Source organism: Saimiri boliviensis, chromosome 4, assembly GCF_048565385.1.
Source record: "Saimiri boliviensis isolate mSaiBol1 chromosome 4, mSaiBol1.pri, whole genome shotgun sequence".
Taxonomy (NCBI): Eukaryota; Metazoa; Chordata; class Mammalia; order Primates; family Cebidae; genus Saimiri; species Saimiri boliviensis.
This window is the reverse complement of record NC_133452.1, coordinates 79694212-79715596: the sequence shown is the minus strand read 5'-3', so window position 1 is coordinate 79715596 and position 21385 is coordinate 79694212. Positions and strand designations below refer to the sequence as shown.

The 21385-nt window shown below is 44.2% G+C and overlaps 1 long non-coding RNA gene across 1 annotated transcript in view; it reads left to right on the top strand.

Moving 5' to 3' along the window:
- LOC141584288 (uncharacterized) overlaps positions 1 to 12882 on the top strand; it is a 42426-nt gene extending 29544 nt beyond the window's left edge. Inside the window, exons 5-6 of the long non-coding RNA XR_012517246.1 lie at positions 11093 to 11192; positions 12028 to 12882. This is a non-coding gene — a long non-coding RNA (uncharacterized LOC141584288). The remainder of the gene's footprint in view (positions 1 to 11092; positions 11193 to 12027) is intronic.
- Positions 12883 to 21385: the final 8503 nt, after the last annotated feature.

Genomic DNA, 21385 nt, shown 5'->3' with positions numbered 1-21385 from the left:
GTAGCTCTATTAATTCTTTTAATCAGTTAAGCTATTGGTTTGTGAAATTTCATTCTGTGCAGGGAGGTAACACCTGCACTTCTGTCACCTGCTAGCAGTCTCACAAATATGTATTATTGGTCAGAAATGGAATTAGAAACTTCCGTCATGAGTAGGTGGAAGAACTAAAAACCTCCCAAGAGATTCTCCCACTTCAGCCTCCCAAATAGCTAGGACTTCAGGTGTACACTACCAGGCCTGGTCCTCCCACCTAAGCCTCCCAAAGTGCTGGGATTGCAAGCCTGAGCCACTGCACCGAGCCTTTTTTGACACTTCCATTTTCACATACAGAGATCTAGAGGGGACATCTAATCGTCTCAGGGCCCACCCCAAACATATAAAACCAACTCCTATCCCACTGCCCTGTGCTAATACCCTTTTCGGCCTTAGCCCACCCGCACCCAGGTGAATAAACAGCCATCTTGCTCACACAAAGCCTGTTTGGGAGGTCTCTTCATTCAAAGCACACTTTGTTAATAATTTCTTCATGTGTTCTGATAAAGAGAGGTGTGGTTTAGACACCGGGAGGCTGTAGGAACACTCACCACCAAGTAATAAGACTCCCATGGGGGATGATTTGATCACAGAGTGGGCAAACCGATGTTGAATCACCCACCAGCCTTGGAGGACTATCCTTGCAACAAGGTGCAGTATGGAAACATTGCACAGCCTGATCCCATAGTGTTTCCCACTTTTTAAGAGCCTGGGATTCAGTGTAAAAGTGGGATCCTGGATTTCTGGGGTTCTTGGTGCTCTCCTTCCAGCTGCACCTGCTTTTCACATATACTAGTATTATGCCCTAGAGACTGCAAATGCTTTGTTGGCCGTATTTTTTTTTTTTTTTGAGACGGAGTTTCACTCTTGTTACCCAGGCTGGAGTGCAATGGCTCAATCTCGGCTCACCGCAACCTCCGCCTCCTGGGTTCAGGCAATTCTCCTGCCTCAGCCTCCTGAGTAGCTGGGATTACAGGCACGAGCTACCACGCCCAGCTAATTTTTTTGTATTTTTAGTAGAGACAGGGTTTCACCATGTTGGCCAGGGTGGTCTCGATCTCTTGACCTTGTGATCCACCCGCCTCGGCCTCCCAAAGTGCTGGGATTACAGGCTTGAGCCACCGCACCCGGCCCGGCCGTATTTTTTAATGGGCTCCATCCTGAGCTTTGCGATTCAGTTAAGAAACAGAAACTAGGCCGGGCGCGGTGGCTCAAGCCTGTAATCCCAGCACTTTGGGAGGCCGAGGCGGGTGGATCACGAGGTCAAGAGATCGAGACCATCCTGGTCAACATGGTGAAACCCCGTCTCTACTAAAAATACAAAAAAAATTAGCTGGGCATGGTGGCGCGTGCCTGTAATCCCAGCTACTCAGGAGGCTGAGGCAGGAGAATTGCCTGAACCCAGGAGGCGGAGGTTGCGGTGAGCCGAGATCGCGCCATTGCACTCCAGCCTGGGTAACAAGAGTGAAATTCTGTCTCGGAAAAAAAAAAAAAAAAAAGAAACAGAAACTAAATTTTAAAACCATGTATCGAACAAGATTGGTCTCCAAAATATGGCTTTCTGGCATTCAGTTGATTATTTGGAAAAGTTTCTGAATTTTCTCTAGGCTTATCTGTATGTTTCCTTGTAAAATCTACAATAAATTCCTATGACTTTGAATTACCTTGGCACCCACATTTAATCTTCCTCTAACACAACCAACTCCTTGAAAACCCTTACATTCTTTCTCTTTACATTGAGATGTAAATTTGAGCCCAGCGCGGTGGCTCAGGCCTGTAATCCCAGCACTTTGGGACGCCAAGGCGGGTGGATCACAAGGTCAAGAGATCGAGACCATCTTGGTCAACAAGGTGAAACCCCGTCTCTACTAAAAATACAAAAAATTAGCTGGGCATGGTGGTGCGTACTTGTAATCCCAGCTACTCAGGAGGCTGAGGCAGGAGAATTGCCTGAACCTAGTAGGTGGAGGTTGCGGTGAGCCGAGATCACGCCATTGCACTCCAGCCTGGGTAACAAGAGTGAAACTCCGTCTCAAAAAAAAAAAAAAAAAAAATTTGCTACCCTGTTTTCTCTAAAACTAGGGAAAGGCATTGGCCATGTAAGTCAGATAAACTTTAACTTGTTCCATTTACAGAAGCACGACTTAACTTAATTGTCTTTTATTTTTTACCTAGTGAGTTTTAATCTGGGCACAGTAGCATGGGCCTATAGTCCCAGCTACTTGGAGGCCGAAGCAGAAGGATTGCTTGAGCTCAGAAGTTTGAGGTTAGCATGTTCAACATAGTGAGACCATATCCCAAATAAACAAACACAATAGTGAGTTTTACATATCTCATTGCTAAAATTTTAAAAATCAAAGCTGTTAAGTCTGTATGTCTGTATTTTATTTTTAATTTATTGGTTTTTTTGAGACAGAGTCTCACTCTGTTGCCCAGGCTAGAATGCAGTGGCACAATCTCGGCTCACTGCAACCTCCACCTCCTAGGCTTAGGCAATTCTCTTGCCTCAGCCTCTAGAGAAGCCACAACTACAGGCATGCACCATGCATCATGCAGTGGCATGATCTCGGCTCACTGCCTCAGCCTCCCAAGTAGCAGATGCGTGCCACTACATCCAGCTAATTGTTGTATTTTAAGAGTTGCACCATATTGGCCAGGCTGGTCTCAAACTCCAGACCTCAAGTGACGCCTCAGCCTTCCAAAGTGCTGGGATTACAGGCATGAGCCACCTTGCCCAGCAATTTATTAATTTTTGAGACAATGTCTTACTTTGTCACCCAGCTGGAGTGCAGTGGTGTGATTATAGCTCACTGAAGCCTTGACTACCTGGGCTCAAGTGATCCTCCTGCCTCAGCTTCCTGAGTAGCTAGGACCACAGGCACACACCACCACACCTGGCTAATATTTTTTGTATAAGTGGGGTCTTGCTATAGTGCTCAGGCCAGTCTTAAACTCCTGGACTCAAGCGATACTTCTGCCTTAGCCTCCCAAAGGGCTGAGATTACATGGCATGAACCACCACACCTGGCTGTCTCTATTTTAAGTAAAACATTTTATTTTTAATGTTTTTTAGGGACAACATCACACTGTATTGCCCAGGCTGAACTCCCACCTCAGCCTCCTAAGTAGCTTGCACCACAGGGACACGCCACCACACCTGGCTGTTTGTCTGATTTTTATGTATACGTATGCAAACATGTCTGTTTGCATATTGTCTACAGGGTACCAAATTGACCTGTACATAAATGAGCACTGATAAAGTAAATAACTAGCCCAGATGCTTTTCAAATTCACACAACTTGAGTAATCTCTATTAAGTAAAGCTAGGTTTTAAATTGCTGTTAAAATAAAATAGATATATCTTCAGAAATTTAGGGATTTTTGCTTGAGTATACTGGTCAGACAAATGTATCCTATCTCTACTAGATGTTTTAAGGTAATGAAACTGCTGCTTCTGTGATATTTTTGATATTTTCTTGAGTTATCTATGAGCTTATATCTTTGGTTTTGAGTTGTTAGATTCTGTAGCCTAGATAGGTGGCCATGGTGAGGCCTGAAGACATATGTATATCTGCAGCGCTTAGGCCACCAATACAGGATTTGACTCTTTCTAGCATGGCCCAGCTGTGTCTTCTGGCCATCCTGGAAAGAGCCAGACATAGGTGAAGGGGAGGAAGGCAGCAAATCACACTGCCATGTGTGTACCTATGCAGCAATCTTGCATGTTCTTCACAAGTCCCCCAAAACCTAAAATACAATAAAAAATAAAAATACAAAATACAAAATTAGCTGGATGTGGTGGCGCATACCTGTAATCCCAGCTACTTAGGAGGCTGAGGCAAGAGAATCACTTTAACTTGGGAAGTGGAGGTTGCAGTGAGCTGAGATAACACCATTGCACTCCAGCCTGGGCAACAAGAGCAAAACTCCATCTTGGAAAAAAAAAAAAAAAAAAAAAAAAAGAGTAGAGATTCTGGAACCAGACTGCCTAGATTCAATGCTCACCATACATTAGCTGTGTGACATTGAACAAATTATTAGACCCATGTGCCTCAGTTTCCTCATGTGTGAAATCGGGATGATAATAATAGTACTTACTTCATAGGGTTATTGAGCAGATTAAATGAGTTAATATATTTAATTTATTTAGATAGGGTCTCACTCTGTAGCCCAGGCAGAAGCTCAGTGGCACGATCATGGCTCACTGCAGCCTTGACCTCCCAGGCTCAGGTGATCTACCCACCTCAGCCTTCTAAAAAAAAAAAAAAGAAAGAAAGAAAGTCAAATCCTCCAGGCACTGTCTTGACTGCTCCATCCTCTGTGCTGGGCTCTGCACCTGAGACAAAACATTCAAAATTGCTTGGCCCAGCACAGTGGCTCGCTCACAACGGTAATCCCAATGCTTTGGAAAGCCAAGGTGGGCAGATCACTCAAGGCCAGGAGTTCAAGACCGGCCTAGCCAACATGGTGAAACCTCGCCTCTACTTAAAATACAAAAATTAGCCAGGCATAATGACGCACACCCGTAATCCCAGCTACTTAGGTGGCCCAGGCACAAGAATCACTTGAACCCAGGAGGTAGAGGTTTTGCAGTGAGCCGAGATTGTGCCCCTGCACTCCAGCCTGGGCAACGGAGACATTATGTCTCAAAAAAAAATTTGTTTACTTACTAGGTTTTTCTCTGGAAATTAACATCACTAAGAGCTAAAGTTGTAGTTAATATATGTAATTAAAACTACCAGATATAAGAGAAATAATTCTGTATACAAAGTGCATAAGAAAAGTAGCAAGTGTTTTTGGTATGAAAAGTTATTTTTTAGGCCGGGCGCAGTGGCTCAAGCCTGTAATCCCAGCACTTTGGGAGGCTGAGGCGGGTGGATCACGAGGTCAAGAGATTGAGACCATCCTGGTCAACATGGTGAAACCCCGTCTCTACTAAAAATACAAAAAAAAAAAAAAATTAGCTGGGCGTGGTGGCATGTGCCTGTAATCCCAGCTACTCAGGAGGCTGAGGCAGGAGAATTGCCTGAACCCAGGAGGTGGAGGCTGCGGTGAGCCGAGATCGCGCCATTGCACTCCAGCCTGGGTAACAAGAGCGAAACTCCGTCTCAAAAAAAAAAAAAAAAAAAGTTATTTTTTAAACGTGAGGATGTTTTTGTTCAAGGAAAAGTAATTTTGTGAAGTTTAGCAGTTATTTAAAGGTTCTTTTAAATTAAATAAATAAAAAACAGAAAGATTGGTGAAAAATAAGGGAAGAAAAGAAAAAAAATAAAACTGAATGGATACAGAAAGTTGGAGGAAAAAAAGAGTGAAAAAGTTTTGTAAGAGGTTATGAAAGTTTTATGGGACCAGGTGTGCTGGTTCACATTTGTAATCTTAGCACTTTGGGAGGCCAAGGCAAGAGGATTGCTTGAGGACAGGAGTTCAAGACCATCCTGATAAACACAGCAAGACCTAGTCTCCTTTTTCTTTCTTTTTTTTTTCCAAAATCACAATCAGAAGAGACCTAGTCTCCATTTAAAAAAATAGGTAAATAAAAGGCTATGGAAATCTTGTGTGGTCAAAGCTGATTGAGACTGCATGAATCTGTTTATAAGGTTTTATCCAGATTATCCTTTAGCATGAGCAATACACTGACTGATACAAAGGTAGAAATTATCTTTTTTCTTTTTGTCCTCAGGAATCCTTGTTGTGAGGTTTTCTTTTGAAGAATATTTTCCTGTAGTGTTAACAAGAAATAGAGTAGCTCACTTTTTGAGTAAATTGTTAAAATAAATAAATAAATAAATAAATAAAGGGAGAGAGAGGACTTTGCCTCATAATGTCTTTATAAGTTTTTAGATTGTTTGAAAAACTGAGTCTCTTCCCTATCAAAAAGCATATTTTTAAAATCTTTTAATTATCACTTCTTATTTATGTATTTATTTATTTATTAAGAGACAGGCTCCTGCTTCTTCTCCCAGTCCGAAATGTAATAGCACAATCATAGTTCACCATAACCTCAAACCTCTGGGCTCAATCTTCCAATCTCAGCCTCCTGAGTAGCTAGGACATGAGCATGAACCATGTCCAGCTAATTTTTTTTATTTTTGTTGAAGACAGGATCTCACTGGGACTACAGGTGTGCGTCACCCAGCCTGGCTAATTTTTTTGTTTTGTTTTTAGCAGAGACAGCGTTTTACCATGTTGGCCAGACTGGTCTCAAACTTCTAACCTCAGGTGATTTGCCTGCCTTGGCCTCCCGAAGTGCTGGGACTACAGCTGTGAGCCACTGCACCTGGCCAAAACAGACTCCTTATAACAATAAGATACCAACATGAGATGGTAGGCCCTGAAGGAAATTGAAGTATTTTACCCTAAAATATATTTCTTTTTTATTTATTTATTTATTTTTTAAAAAGGGTTTCAGACTGGGCACAGTGGCTCAATCCTGTAATCCCAGCACTTTGGGCTAAAAACCATTCTGGCTAAGATGATGAAACTCCAACTCTACTAAAAACACAAAAATTAGCTGAACGCAGGGGTAGGTGCCTGTAATCCCAGCTACTCGAGAGGCTAAGGCATGAGAATTGATTGAACCTGGGAGGCAGAGGTTGCAGTGAGCCGAGATGGCACTACTGCACTTTAGCCTGTTGACAGAGAAAGACTCCATCTCAAAAAAAAAAAAAAAAAAAAAAAAGAGCCTAGATAGCCAATCATTATTCTTACTGCATTTTTCTTTTTGAGATGGAGTTTCACTCTTGTTACCCAGGCTGGAGTGCAATGGCACGATCTCAGCTCACTGCAACCTCTGCCTCCTGGGTTCAGGCAATTCTCCTGCCTCAGCCTCCTGAGTATCTGGGATTACAGGCACACGCCACCATGCCCAGCTAATGTTTTGTATTTTTAGTAGAGACAGGGTTTCACCATGTTGACCACGATGGTCTCGATCTCTTGACCTTGTGATCCACCCGCCTCGGCCTCCCAAAGTGCTGGGATTACAGGCTTGAGCCACCGTGCCCGGCCTCTTACTGCGTTTTGTTCAAATAATCAGGCTAAGTATAATAGGAGTAAAACTTATTTTGCAAGTAAATTGTTCTTACTATAATTTATCTTTGGTAAAAAGAAAGATTGGACAGAAAAAAAGTTGTGTTTCAGAAGAAAATTATAGTACACCAGCTATTAGATTCTAGCCCTAGGCTGGGCACAATGGTTCACACCTGTAATTCCAGCACTTTGGGAGGCTGAGGCAGGTGGATCAATTAAACCTAAGAGTTCAAGACCAGCCTGGGCAACATGGCAAAACTCTATCCCTACAAAAACAACTTTCTTTTTTTAATTAGCCAGGTGTGGTAGCATGCATCTGTATTCCCAGCTACTTGACAGACTGAGGTGGGAGGATCACCTGAACCCCAGGAGATGGAGGCTGCAGTGGCCACAACTATGCCACTGCACTCCAGTCTGGGCAATAGAGCAAAACCCTGTCCCAAAAAAATCTAGCCCTACCATTGGTTTTTTTTTTTTTTCTTTGTCTACAATTTGGACAAAATTCTGAATTATTTCCTGGCTACAGTCTCCAAACTAACATCTCCAAATTTTCCCTTCTTTTTTCTGACTTAAATTCAATGAAATTGTAACTACCTTTTCCCTGATGCCCTGCAAGCTGAGGCTTGTGTAAACAACCTTGTGACATGTAAACAATAGAAAAATCTGTCCAATTGCCACTTTAACTGAAGATGCTTCAATTCTAACATCTAGACACCTCAACTGACTGCCCTCCAGACTCTAAAAAAAATGGTACATAGACAGTTCCAAACATTAACCATTTTGTTTTCGGGCATTTTCAACAAACCAAGCATTATCCTTTGGTTTTCTTCTGTTTGAGAGCCTGTCTGCAATGCCATCTCCTAAAATTGTTACTGGAAAGGGTTTCCAATTAAGACGGCAAGAGAGGGTTCCTGAACCTCATGCAAGAAAGAATTCAGGGTGAGTCTGTTACTGTAGGCATCTTGTCAGACCTGAGCAGAGCAGAAGAGGCCCCCTCCCAACCCGGAATGTCAGGCGACCATCAGGTGATGGTCAGTAGTTGTTAACTGTCTCTGTAAAATCATAATTCGTCGCAGCTGATGCCAGAAAAGCTGCTGCCAGTCTCCCAATGGATATAAAAAACCTGAAGCTGGTGATCAGCAGCTCTCCAATAAGATTTCGGAAGTTGGGCAAGTGGGCTCAAGCATGCGCACTAAAAGGCAAAATGGCGGTGTTTAACTGGTTTATGACCAATAATTTGACTGCTAAGGGAAGAATGCCTCAAGTGAGCATGCGTACAACTCCAGTGAACACACTGCACGTGCGGCTTCTCCCAGGTGCTAGCAGGCCACTGTGAACGCAGACAGCCCACCAAAGAAAAGAACTGCAACCTACACCTCCCAAGTTCAAGCGATTCTCCTGCCTCAGCCTCTTGAGTAGCTGGGACTACAGATGCACACCACCAAGCCTCGCTACTTTTTGTATTTTCTGCAGACAGGGTTTCTTCTATCTATTGGCTTCAAGTTTCTTCTATCTATTGGGAGGCTGCCTTTCCCTGGCACCAGCTGCGACCAATGTTGGCCAGGCTGGTCTTCAACTCCTGACTTCAAGTGATGGATCCACCTTGGCCTCCCAAAGTGCAATGATTACAGGTGTGAGGCACTGCTCCCAGCCTTCTGCTCTAAAGCTTTTTAATAAACTTTCACTCCTGCTCTAAAACTTGCCCCAGGCTCTCCTTCTGCCTTTATGCCCCTCAGTCAAATTCTTTCTTTTGAGGCGGCAGGAATTGAGGTTGCTACAAACCCATAAGGATTTGCCACCGGTAACAAGTCCATAAAGGAAAGTGAAAGCAAGTTTATTAGAGAAGTAAAGAAAAAAAGAATGGGCTGCTCCAGAGGCAGAGCAGCCCTCAGAGCTACTGGTTGGCTATTTTTTTTTTTTTTTTTTTTTTTTGAGACGGAGTTTCGCTCTTGTTACCCAGGCTGGAGTGCAATGGCACGATCTCGGCTCACCGCAACCTCGGCCTCCTGGGTCCAGGCAATTCTCCTGCCTCAGCCTCCTGAGTAGCTGGGATTACAGGCACGCACCACCATGCCCAGCTAATTTTTTGTATTTTTAGTAGAGACGGGGTTTCACCATGTTGACCGGGATGGTCTCGATCTCTTGACCTCGTGATCCACCCGCCTTGGCCTCCCAAAGTGCTGGGATTACAGGCTTGAGCCACCGCGCCCCGCCTGGTTGGCTATTTTTATGGTTATTTCTTGATTATATGCTAAACAAGGGGTTGATTATTCATGAGTTTTCTGGGAAAGGGACAAGCAATTCCCAGAACTGAGTATTCCTCCCATTTTAGACATATAGAGTAACTTCTGGATGTTGCCATGGCATTTGTAAACAGTCTTCGTGCTGGTGGGAGTGTCTTTTAGCATGCTAATGTATTACAATTAGCATATAACAAGCATATAACAAGAGCAGTGAGGATGACCAGAGATCACCTTCCTCACCATCTTGTATTTTTTTTTTTACCACATCCTGTTTTATTAGGATACAGGTCATGAAGACCCTCCTGATAAAACAGGATGTGGTAAAGAAGTCCTGCCGAGCGCCGGGCGCGGTGGCTCAAGCCTGTAATCCCAGCACTTTGGGAGGCCGAGGCGGGTGGATCACGAGGTCGAGAGATCGAGACCATCCTGGTCAACATGGTGAAACCCCGTCTCTACTAAAAGTGCAAAAAATTAGCTGGGCATGGTGGCATGTGCCTGTAATCCCAGCTACTCAGGAGGCTGAGGCAGGAGAATTGCCTGAGCCCAGGAGGCGGAGGTTGCGGTGAGCCGAGATCGCACCATTGCACTCCAGCCTGGGTAACAAGAGCGAAACTCCGTCTCAAAAAAAAAAAAAAAAAAAAAAAAGAAGTCCTGCCGAGCAGTCCTCCTATTTCATCCTGTGACTAAGAATACCTAACCTCCTGGGAATGTGGCCCAGTAAGTCTCAGCCTTATTTTACCCAGCCCCTACTCAAGATGGAGTCACTCTGGTTCAAATACCTCTGACAGGGCCGGGCGCGGTGGCTCAAGCCTGTAATCCCAGCACTTTGGGAGGCCGAGGCGGGTGGATCACGAGGTCAAGAGATCGAGACCATCCTGGTCAACATGGTGAAACTCCGTCTCTACTAAAAATACAAAAAATTAGCTGGGCATGGTGGTGCGTGCCTGTAATCCCAGGTACTCAGGAGGCTGAGGCAGTAGAGTTGCCTGAACCCAGGAGGCGGAGGTTGCGGTGAGCCGAGATCGCGCCATTGCACTCCAGCCTGGGTAACAAGAGCGAAACTCCGTCTCAAAAAAAAAAAAAAAAGGCCGGGCGCGGTGGCTCAAGCTTGTAATCCCAGCACTTTGGGAGGCCGAGGCGGGTGGATCACGAGGTCGAGAGATCGAGACCATCCTGGTCAACATGGTGAAACCCCGTCTCTACTAAAAATACAAAAAATTAGCTGGGCATGGTGGCACGTGCCTGTAATCCCAGCTACTCAGGAGGCTGAGGCAGGAGAATTGCCTGAACCCAGGAGGCGGAGGTTGCGGTGAGCCGAGATCGCGCCATTGCACTCCAGCCTGGGTAACAAGAGCGAAACTCCGTCTCAAAAAAAAAAAAAAAAAAAAAAAAAAAACCTCTGACAAAATGAGACACACCTGTTTAATTGGACTGATCTATTCCCAGAAATGAGAGACTGGTTTAATAGGATCCTTTGCCACTCTGTTACTCATTCAGTTTTTCTCTTCACAGCCATCAACTCAGCTTTTGGTGTGTAAAACTACTAGGGATGTTTCAGAGAGGGAAATGCGGGGTTGCAAAACATGATTCCCCAAAATATGATGTTTTGGCATGCTGAGTGCTTTTGAAAATGGAAAGGCCTGAGAAAGAAGTCTTATAATCAAGGTCTCACTAACCTTGTTTTGTTCCTTCCCCTCCCAAGGGCCCAAGAGACTCTGGAATTTCCTCATCTGATCAAGAAACTCTTTCCAAAAGAAACTCAATTGCCTTGTATTTCTTATTCATTTCAGAAAAGAAGAGTGAGGAATGCAACCACACCTACAGAGGATTTTTCACAAGATAATGCCTGCCTGCCTCTCAGGCTCATTCAAATTCGAAAGGGAATCATCTGTAAGTTAAATTGTCTCCCTCATCCATTTATTCTCTCTAATGATCACTTCCTGCACCTCAAAAGAATTGTCTACATTCCCCATCTTTTCCCTCACCTATGCAAAAGGTGATACAAGCTTCTGTACCCTGCTGGGGCATGTAGTAATGATGACATAGGAGTTAAGAAGAAATCTCTTAGATAGGAAGGGTATGGGAGTCTTCGGTAAGGCTTTTCTTTTTAATGAAAAGCAGCCCTAAATCATTTTTTAAAGAGCAGCCTGTAAAGTTGAGCTGCAGCCATAGGCAAGCAAACTGGGAGCTTGCACAGGTGAATACCAGCAGGAACTAGGGACCAGACATGTTCAAGATGGCAGCTCCATCTTCCCTTCTCTTTGTCAGACACATGTACTGTAAGGAGCAGACAAGCTGGTGCCAGATCAACTGGAAATTTCATTTGCATAATAAGATTAGGGTGAGGCAACCAGCCTTCCCCACCTACTATGTAAATGTCATACCTGATCGAACCAATCTGTGAGTCCTATGTAAATCAGACACCATCTCCTCAAATTGGGCTATAACATCTGGCACATTCACCACCAGCCAGTCCTTTGCACCAGGAGACCCCTTTCTCTACTGAGAGAGCTATTTCTCTTTCTCTTCTATCTGCCTATTAAACCTCTGCTCCTAAACTCGTGTGCGTGTGTCCTAAATTTTCCTTGTACACAACAGCAAACCCCAGGGTATATACCCCAGACAACTTAGCTGCTTCAATGAGACTCTGGTTCACACACACACACATCAATAAATCTGTATGCCTTTTCTCCTATTAATTTGCCTTTTGTCTGTCAATTTTCAGCAAACTTTCAAAGAGCAAAGGGGAAGTTTCCCTTTTGACCATACAGTTTTGGCACTGTGAGCAAGACACCTCTCTGCTCTTCTGGAAACTGCAGTAAGGGAAACCCAAGACCTAACAAGTCTGGATAAAAGAGATTCTGTCATAATAAGAAGGCTCCTCTGCTCTAACCCTTATTTTAAAAATAACCTGCTAGCTTGGGCAACATGGCAAAACTCCATCTCTACAAAATATACAAACATCACCCAGGCATGATGGTGTGTACCTGTAGTCCCAGGTACTGGGGAGGGTGAGGTGGGAGGATTGCTTGAGCTGGGAGGCAAAGGTTGCAATTAGTCGAGATCATGCCACTGCACTCCAGTCTGGGTGACATAGCCAGACCCTGTCTTGAAGAGGGATTTGAGCCCAAATAAGTCCATTTACAATGGTGAGAGCCTAAAGTTTTTGTCAATCTCTCAAAAATTAAGAAATTAGCCTAAAGGGGAGAATTGTTAAATTTTTAAATTGTTAAAAGTTTTGCCTAAAACTGCCTCCTTATGTATTTTAAGTCTAACCTAAAGGTTTCTCCATAGATAGTGAACTGTAACCTAACTGGATATGTAAACGGACTGTAACTTACTCTTGTAACAAGTAGTCTAGTCTCAGCCAATCACAGGCAGCTAACTGTTCAAAGTGTGTTCAAATAAGGCACATGTCAAACTGTAACCAATCCAGCTATTTCTGTACCTCACTTCTGTTTTCTATATGTCACTTTCCTTTTTCTGTCCATAAATGTTATCTGACCATGTGGCTGCCCCAGTGTCAGTGTTACTCTGTACCTATTCTGGTTCTGAGGGCTGCCAGATTCATGAATCGTTCTCTGTGCAATTAAACTCTGCTAAGTTTACTTTTTCTAAAGTTTTTCTTTTAACAACTTGTACCATCTGTATTTCTCATTGCTGCCAGACAATCCAGGCTGTTAAGATCATTATATTACAGCATTTAGACATTTAATCAGATGTATGTCTCTCCCGATATACAGCTAATCACCATAAACTAATGCAGGCCTCCTTATTTATGACGGCTCCTATGGTTACTCAAATTTGGCCAATCTCAGAAGTCTTAGATGCACACTGACTTTCAACAACCCCCTTCCATGGGACATAACACTCTAGAAACAGATGTTTCCAGCTCTGAGGGAAACAGTTAATAGCTCTGTGTCCAACCACCAGTCATTGATCAGTGATGCTTCCTCACCCCCTATCTGGATCAATAGGGCAGAAGTTTGAAATGTGATATACAAAATGGCATCACTCTGGTTCAGAGCTATAAAATGGTGTCAGGAAGCCATGTTAAGAAGGACTTTCTGCATAACCTTCAACCCAACTAAAGAAAGAAAAAAAAAAAAAAAAAAAAAGACAGAAACTTGCTTCAAACCTTTAAATTGGCCCAAATTGTAATGATCATGTTGGAACACATGCTTGGCGTAGCCAAAAGAAACCTGCACTTAGAAAATTTCTCTGCAAGGCACCTTTACTTCTGCAGAAGGGTGCTGCTTGCACTGGTAATAGTCACAAGAGCACAGCCAACAAAGGAGAGAAGGTGTTTTTAAGCCTAAGGCAGTTCCTGTCTCTGTGTCCTTCCCCTATCAGCTGGAGTTGGATCGCATAGTCTAAGCTGATCCCAATTGACTAACACTAGGCACCCCTGTGCTTTGGAGAAGTAGGGGAGGGGACGGGTTGTTCACAGCTTAGGCAATGGTTGGAAAACTGAGTCATGGGTCAGAGAATTGAGTTTTTGAAGAGGAACTTAGTTGTCCCAACAATCAGAAATGTAAATATCCTGGAAAACAGCTTAACTTCACCAGCGGGACTCCTGAACAGCAACAACAAATGAACTATGGACACACATACTAAGCCAGCCACCTCTGCCAATGAGAATTCTTTCAAAATAACTTGGATAATCACTCTCAGCTTGGTTTAAAAACCATTACTCCCGCCGGGCGCGGTGGCTCAAGCCTGTAATCCCAGCACTTTGGGAGGCCGAGGCGGGTGGATCACGAGGTCGAGAGATCAAGACCATCCTGGTCAACATGGTGAAACCCCGTCTCTACTAAAAATACAAAAAATTAGCTGGGCATGGTGGCACATGCCTGTAATCTCAGCTACTCAGGAGGCTGAGGCAGGAGAATTGCCTGAACCCAGGAGGCGGAGGTTGCGGTGAGCCGAGATCGCGCCATTGCACTCCAGCCTGGGTAACAAGAGCGAAACTCCGTCTCAAAAAAAAAAAAAAAAAAAACCATTACTCCCTACCCTGTCTTCAGAACAGTTTGGCTTGGAGCTGAATCTGTGTCTCCCAATGTGCAATTCCAAAGACCCCAACAAATGCCTGGCTTCACTGTTTTGCATTCTGATCTTTCACCTCATCTTGGTTGACAAGACTAAACCAAAATGGAGTCACTCATGCTGAAGTTCCTCTCTTGTCTACCAAGCCAAAACTAAGCTATTTATCAGACCTTCTGAGAAATAAGGAGAGTGATCATAGCCAAATCCCAAACAAGCCAGTTTTGGGGGGTTTTGCTGTTGTTATTGTTGTTGTTTTGAGACAGGGTCTTGCTTTGTCACGCAGGCTGGGGTGCAGCAGTACATTTTCAGCTCACTGAATCTTCAGCTTCCTGGGTTCAAGCAATCCTCCTGCTTCAGCCTGCTGAGTAGCTGGAACTATAGGTGCACACCCCCATGCCTGGCTGATTCTTTAAATTGTGTTGGACATGGGGTCTTACTATATTGCCCAGCCTGGTTGCCAGCTCCTAGACTCAAGTGATCCACACTTGAGTGAATCACATGTGATTACACATGTGAGCTGCCCCTCCTTCTAACAAGCCAGTTTTAAGTTGCATGATAAGGAAGTCTCCTCTGCTTTAACTTTTACAAGAAAAGTAACTTTGAAGCTGGGCGCGGTGGCTCAAGCCTGTAATCCCAGCACTTTGGGAGGCCGAGGCAGGTGGATCATGAGGTCAAGAGATCGAGACCATCCTGGTCAACATGGTGAAACCCCGTCTCTACTAAAAATACAAAACATTAGCTGGGCATGGTGGCGCGTGCCTGTAATCCCAGCTACTCAGGAGGCTGAGGCAGGAGAATTGCCTGAACCCAGGAGACGGAGGTTGCGGTGAGCCAAGATCGTGCCATTGTACTCCAGCGTGGGTAACAAGAGCAAAACTCCGTCTCAAAAAAAAAAAAGTAACTTTGAAACAACCAACATGCTTTTTGTCTGTTTCTGCTTACCTCAGTTCTTTTCCATCTGTAAAAGTAGCCTCCTCTACTCAGCTCATTGGAACATTCATTCTTTTTTCTTTTTTCTTTTTTTTTTTTTTTGAGACGGAGTTTCACTCTTGTTACCCAGGCTGGAGTGCAATAGCTCAATCTCGGCTCACCGCAACCTCCGCCTCCTGGGTTCAGGCAATTCTCCTGCCTCAGCCTCCTGAGTAGCTGGGATTACAGGCATGCACCACCATGCCCAGCTAATGTTTTGTATTTTTAGTAGAGACGGGGTTTCACCATGTTGACCAGGATGGTCTCGATCTCTTGACCTCGTGATCCACCCGCCTCGGCCTCCCAAAGGGCTGGGATTACAGGCTTGAGCCACTGCACCCAGCTACCTGGCTAATTTTTATATTCTTTGTAGAGACGAGGTTTTGCCATGTTGCCCAGGCTAGTCTAGAACTCCTGGGCTCAAGCAATCCTCCAGCCTTGGCCTCCCAAAGTGCTGGGATTTCAGGAGTGAGCCACTGTATCCAGCCAAAAATTCTCCTACCCTTAAGAAGCTCATGCTGGGCGCGGTGGCTCACGCCTGTAATCCCAGCACTTTGGGAGGCCGAGGCGGGTGGATCACGAGGTCAAGAGATCGAGACCATCCTGGTCAACGTGGTGAAACCCCGTCTCTACTAAAAATACAAAAAATTAGCTGGGCATGGTGGCGCATGCCTGTAATCCCAGCTACTCAGGAGGGGAGGCAGACGTTGCGGTGGGAGCCGAGATCGTGCCATTGCACTCCAGCCTGGGTAACAAGAGCGAAACTCTGTCAAAAAAAAAAAAAAAAGCTCATAATGTATAGGAGGCCCACAGGTTAGTAAATCACCATATGATACAGAAGTGCCACAATAGAATATAAAAGGGATACTGTAGACATAGTAGTTAAAATAACAATGAAGTGCTTTTTTGCCCCTACTAAAATCAATAAATGTAAAAATAAAATAGTAGTAGTCAATCCCACCATGGTCCATCCTTACAGAATCCCAGTTTGCATGCCTCGTCCATGCAATCAGGTGACTCAAGAGAGGCTGATCTCATTCTCAATTCCAAAAGCTGATTCCACACAAACCAAAGGTCACATGACCTAAAAATGACCCCAACAGACTTAAAATGAAACTTTATTTCATCATTAGTGAGGCATTCTCCCCGTCTTGTGCAGAACATGAACAAGGAAGCAGACTGCCCTAGCTTGTGATCTGAGGGATCGCTAAGGACAATGACAGACGGTGGAAAGTGGGAGGGAGATGTGAGAGAGCCACAGTAAAATGGGCTAGAACCCAAATTATAGCCAAATTCCACCTGGACCCTGACCTACTTTTGAGACTTTTTGCAGCAGCGATTACCATACATTCCTTATTGTTTAAGACAATGTGAATCAACGATTGTTACTGCACCCAAAAGTATCCTCACAGATCAAATAAAGGTATTGTAAAACTGTGTAATAAGATGGGGAAATGTTTATGCCTATACTACTGGTCCCTAAAAAATAGAATACAAGATAATATACACATAATGGCAATAGCAATATTAAAAAGTCTGAGAATAGTTACAAACATACTAACAATAGTTGCATTTGGATAGATATACTCCTGAGGACTGTTTTTCTGAGTCTCCCAATTTTCTGAAATCAATATATTTTACGACTATAATAAAAAATCATTTGCAGATGTTTTGGAAACCAAGGAATGTACCCCTAACTCTGTCTAAAGAAGTTGGAATGGACCTCATGAGCAAGCGATGTGAGTTAAGGCCATAACAAGTATCATTCGCCAGAGGAAAAAGAAAGGGGTAATTCTAGGTCACATTTACTTCCTTTGTTAGGTCTGGGCACATTAACTGCCATTATCCTTGGTTTCCTCATTTGCAATCTGGGGATATTACCTACTTCACAGAGATTTTGTTGGAATTTTAAATTATTATTATGATTATCATTTATGTTATTGTTATATCAAAGGCAAAGAGTCATGAAAGTGCATGTCTGGCTCAGGGAGTTTTGAATATTTTGTATGTCTGAAGCATGGGACATACAGCCAGGATGGGGCTGGAAAGCTAGGCAGTAGCTAGGTCATGAAGACGTTGTGTGAGAGATGGAGATTCAAATAAGCTTGAAGCCTACCCTGTGTGGAAAAGTCAGATTCCGAGGTCCCTTGAAACTATTTTCAGATTCTGCCTCAGTCCACTGCAGTCACTTAGAAATGTGCTTGGACTGATTCACACTGTCTCCAATACCAAGCTGAAAGAGGCATGAAGGTAAATGTCTCTTCCCCTGAGAAAACTGATTCGTAGTTTGCACCAGCAGGCTGTCATGGAGACGGACAGCTACGCACTTCTCAGAGCAGTTGGGAGAGGCCGTTCTGAATGCTGCCAAGTTCTGTGTTTTGTTCTGCAGAGTGAAGAAACTGGTACCTTTTGCCTGTGGTGTTTGCGGCATCTTTTCACCCCCTACTCTTTTGATAATCATGTTACAAGCCGAGGAACTGGTTTTTTCTCCTGTAGGCCTGTGTCTCCCTCTTTTTGAGACACAGACCTTTTTGAGAGTATAATGAAAGCTACAGACCCTCTCCTGAGAAACAGATATATTCATGTAATTCATCTACACCACTTTAGAGAGTTCCTTTGTCCCTATGTTTGCTAAACATCTCTTGACCATAAGTTAAGATCTCTCTTGGAGAAAAGATATATCATTAAAGGGTTTAAGAAAGGAAGCAGCCAATCACTGCAGTCATGTGGTAGAAGCTGGATTTGGAAGCAGATGGAGTGAGGTCAAGACTAAAGGCAAGAATACCACCCATGAGGACACAGCAAAAGTCTGAAGGTCAAATTGACAAGAGTCAGAACTAAAGCAGCATAGATTGAAAAGGAGAGGTGACTTTTTTTTTTCTTTTTTTCTTTTTTTTTTTTTTTTTTTGAGACAGAGTTTCGCTTGTTACCCAGGCTGGCGTGCAATGGCGCGATCTCAGCTCACCACAACCTCCGCCTCCTGGTTTGGATGGTCTCGATCTCTTGACCTAGTGATCCACCCGCCTCGGCCTCCCAAAGTGCTGGGATTACAGGCGTGAGCCACCGTGCCTGGCCTGTTTTTTTGTTTTTTTTTTTTTTTTTTTTTTTTTTTTTTGAAACGGGAGTTTCGCTCTTGTTACCCAGGCTGGAGTGCAATGGCGCGATCTCGGCTCACCGCAACCTCCGCCTCCTGGGTTCAGGCAATTCTCCTGCCTCAGCCTCCTGAGTAGCTGGGATTACAAGCACGTGCCACCATGCCCAGCTAATTTTTTGTATTTTTAGTAGAGACGGGGTTTCACCATGTTGACCAGGATGGTCTCGATCTCTCGACCTCGTGATCCACCCGCCTCGGCCTCCCAAAGTGCTAGGATTACAGGCTTGAGCCACCGCGCCCAGCCTTGTTTTTTTTTTTTTAAGATGGGGTTTCACCATGATGGCCAGGCTGGTTTTGAACTCCTGGCCTCAGGTGATCCACCCACCTCAGCCTCCCAAAGTGCTAGGATTACAGACGTGAGCCACCACGCCCGGCCAAGAGGTGACTATTGAAGAGAAAGTTTAGGCCGGGTGCAATGGCTCACGCCTGTAATCCTAGCACTTTGGGAGGCTGAGGTGGGTGGATCACCTGAAGTCAGGAGTTCGAGACCAGACTGGCCATCATGGTTAAACCCCCATCTTAAAAAAAAAAAAAAAAAAAAAAAAAGTGAAGAGAAAGTTTATACAGGTGTTTGTGATAGAAGGTGTGGAGGGTGATAGAAGAGAGCCTGAGGGAGAGGATGGGGTTTGAGAATCCTCCTTTATCTTCACTTATCATGGTGGCAGCTGTGGACAGTAGAGTAAGCTGTAAGCTACAGAACGTGTAGGTCTCTACCATGCCAACTCCCTGCAGGTACAGCAACCACAAATTTCTTTTTTTTTTTTTTTTTGAGACAGAGTTTCGCTCTTGTTACCCAGGCTGGAGTGCAATGGCGCGATCTCGGCTCACCGCAACCTCCGCCTCCTGGGTTCAGGCAATTCTCCTGCCTCAGCCTCCTGAGTAGCTGGGATTATAGGCACGCACCACCATGCCCAGCTAATTTTTTGTATTTTTAGTAGAGACGGGGTTTCACCATGTTGACCAGGTTGGTCTCGATCTCTCGACCTCGTGATCCACCGGCCTCGGCCTCCCAAAGTGCTGGGATTACAGGCTTGAGCCACCGCGCCCGGCCCACAAATTTCTAATCTGGCAAATGTGTATGATCGATAATGTTAAACAATGAAAATAACCACAGAATAAATTTATCAAAAGTTCTGGTCCTCAGGCCGGGCGCGGTGGCTCAAGCCTGTAATCCCAGCACTTTGGGAGGCCGAGGCGGGTGGATCACGAGGTCGAGGGATCGAGACCATCCCGGTCAACACAGTGAAACCTCGTCTCTACTAAAAATACAAAAAAAAAATTAGCTGGGCATGGTGGCACATGCCTGTAATCCCAGCTACTCAGGAGGCTGAGGCAGGAGAATTGCCTGAACCCAGGAGGCGGAGGTTGTGGTGAGCTGAGATCGCGCCATTGCACTCCAGCCTGGGTAACAAGAGCGAAACTCCGTCTCAAAAAAAAAAAAAAAAAAAAAAAAAGTTCTGGTCCTCTGGAAGTACCTTCCGTAATAAATCTGTGTCAACTTTTTTTAAAAAAAAGCAAGGCTAGGAACAATTTCTCAGAAAGTATCATTTTATATTACAACAGAAATCTATTTTTTTCATAATGTTAGTTGAAGTAGCCACCTAGAAACAATCAATTTTAGCTGAACATAGAGTACTTCTACAAAGATTTATCACCAATATAGATTTCCTTTTTTAACTTAATGACTCACCAGCAAAAACCTTTAGAATTGGAAGGCTCTGTACTTTGTGAGATTGCCAAAGTTAGTCACTGATTTATTCCCCTAAGTGTAATTTGAAAGAACCTGCTGTGTAAATCTGAGTACTGTAAACCATGCACCATGAATCTTTTAAAATCTAGTTTTCCTATTAATGGTGCCTAGATGCTTAAGAGTAGAATCACAAATTGGGAGGGGGAAGGGAGCCCTTTGGGACCTTTTCTGTGCAAAATTTTTGTGCTACAATTTCTACTGAACCTGCATTTATAGGATCAGCCCCAGATTCAGCAAGAATGGAAGCAGAGAACTGGATCCTTAGGCAGACAGACCTAACTTTCAACCACACTAAAGACTAATGTCTTTAGGTTGGGTAAATACTCCTGAAATTATTGAGTTTATCACAGAAAAGGGACCCTGAAAAGTCATTCCTAAGTTAAATATATAATAACTACGAACCATAATAAGTGTTCTGAAGGAAATGTGCATAGTACTGTGATCATGTCTTTTTTCTGTGATAATGTCTACCAGTGGGATTGACTTCTACCAGTGGTATTGACTTGGTCTATCCCACTGATAGACATTTTTTTTTTTCCAGACAGCCTCTGGCTCTGGCACCCAGGCTGGAGTGAAATCCACCCAGGCTGGATTTCAGCTCCCTGCAGCCTCCAACTGCAGGGTTCAATCGATCCTCCCACCTCAGCCTCCCGAGTAGCTGGGATTGCCAGTTTATGCCACCATACCTGACTAGTTTTGTATGTTTTGTAGAGACAGGGTCTTGCCATGTTGCCCAGGCTGGTCTTGAACTCCTGGACTCAAGAGATCCTCCTGCCTTGACCTCCCAAAGTGCTGGGATTACAGGTATGAGCCACTGGGCCCAGCCAGAGGAGTTTTTTTGAAATGACTCTTTCCCTTATCTAATACTGCACAACAAACTACCCTAAAACATAAAGCTCAAAATAACAACCTTAAAGATAGAAGAAATATAGAGAAGAACCACTTTATTTGCCTACAATTTTGTAATACGGGCTGGGCTCAGATGGTCAGTTTCTCTGGTCTTGTCAGTGGTCACTCAAGGCTACATCCAGCTGGCACTTAGGCTAGGCCACAGCTGGCATTCTCTCATGTAATCTTTCCATTTGGTCTCTACAGCAGGATAAGCAGACTTTTGATATGTTGGCTCAAGCCTTCCAAGAGCACAAAAACAGAAGCTGCCAGCTT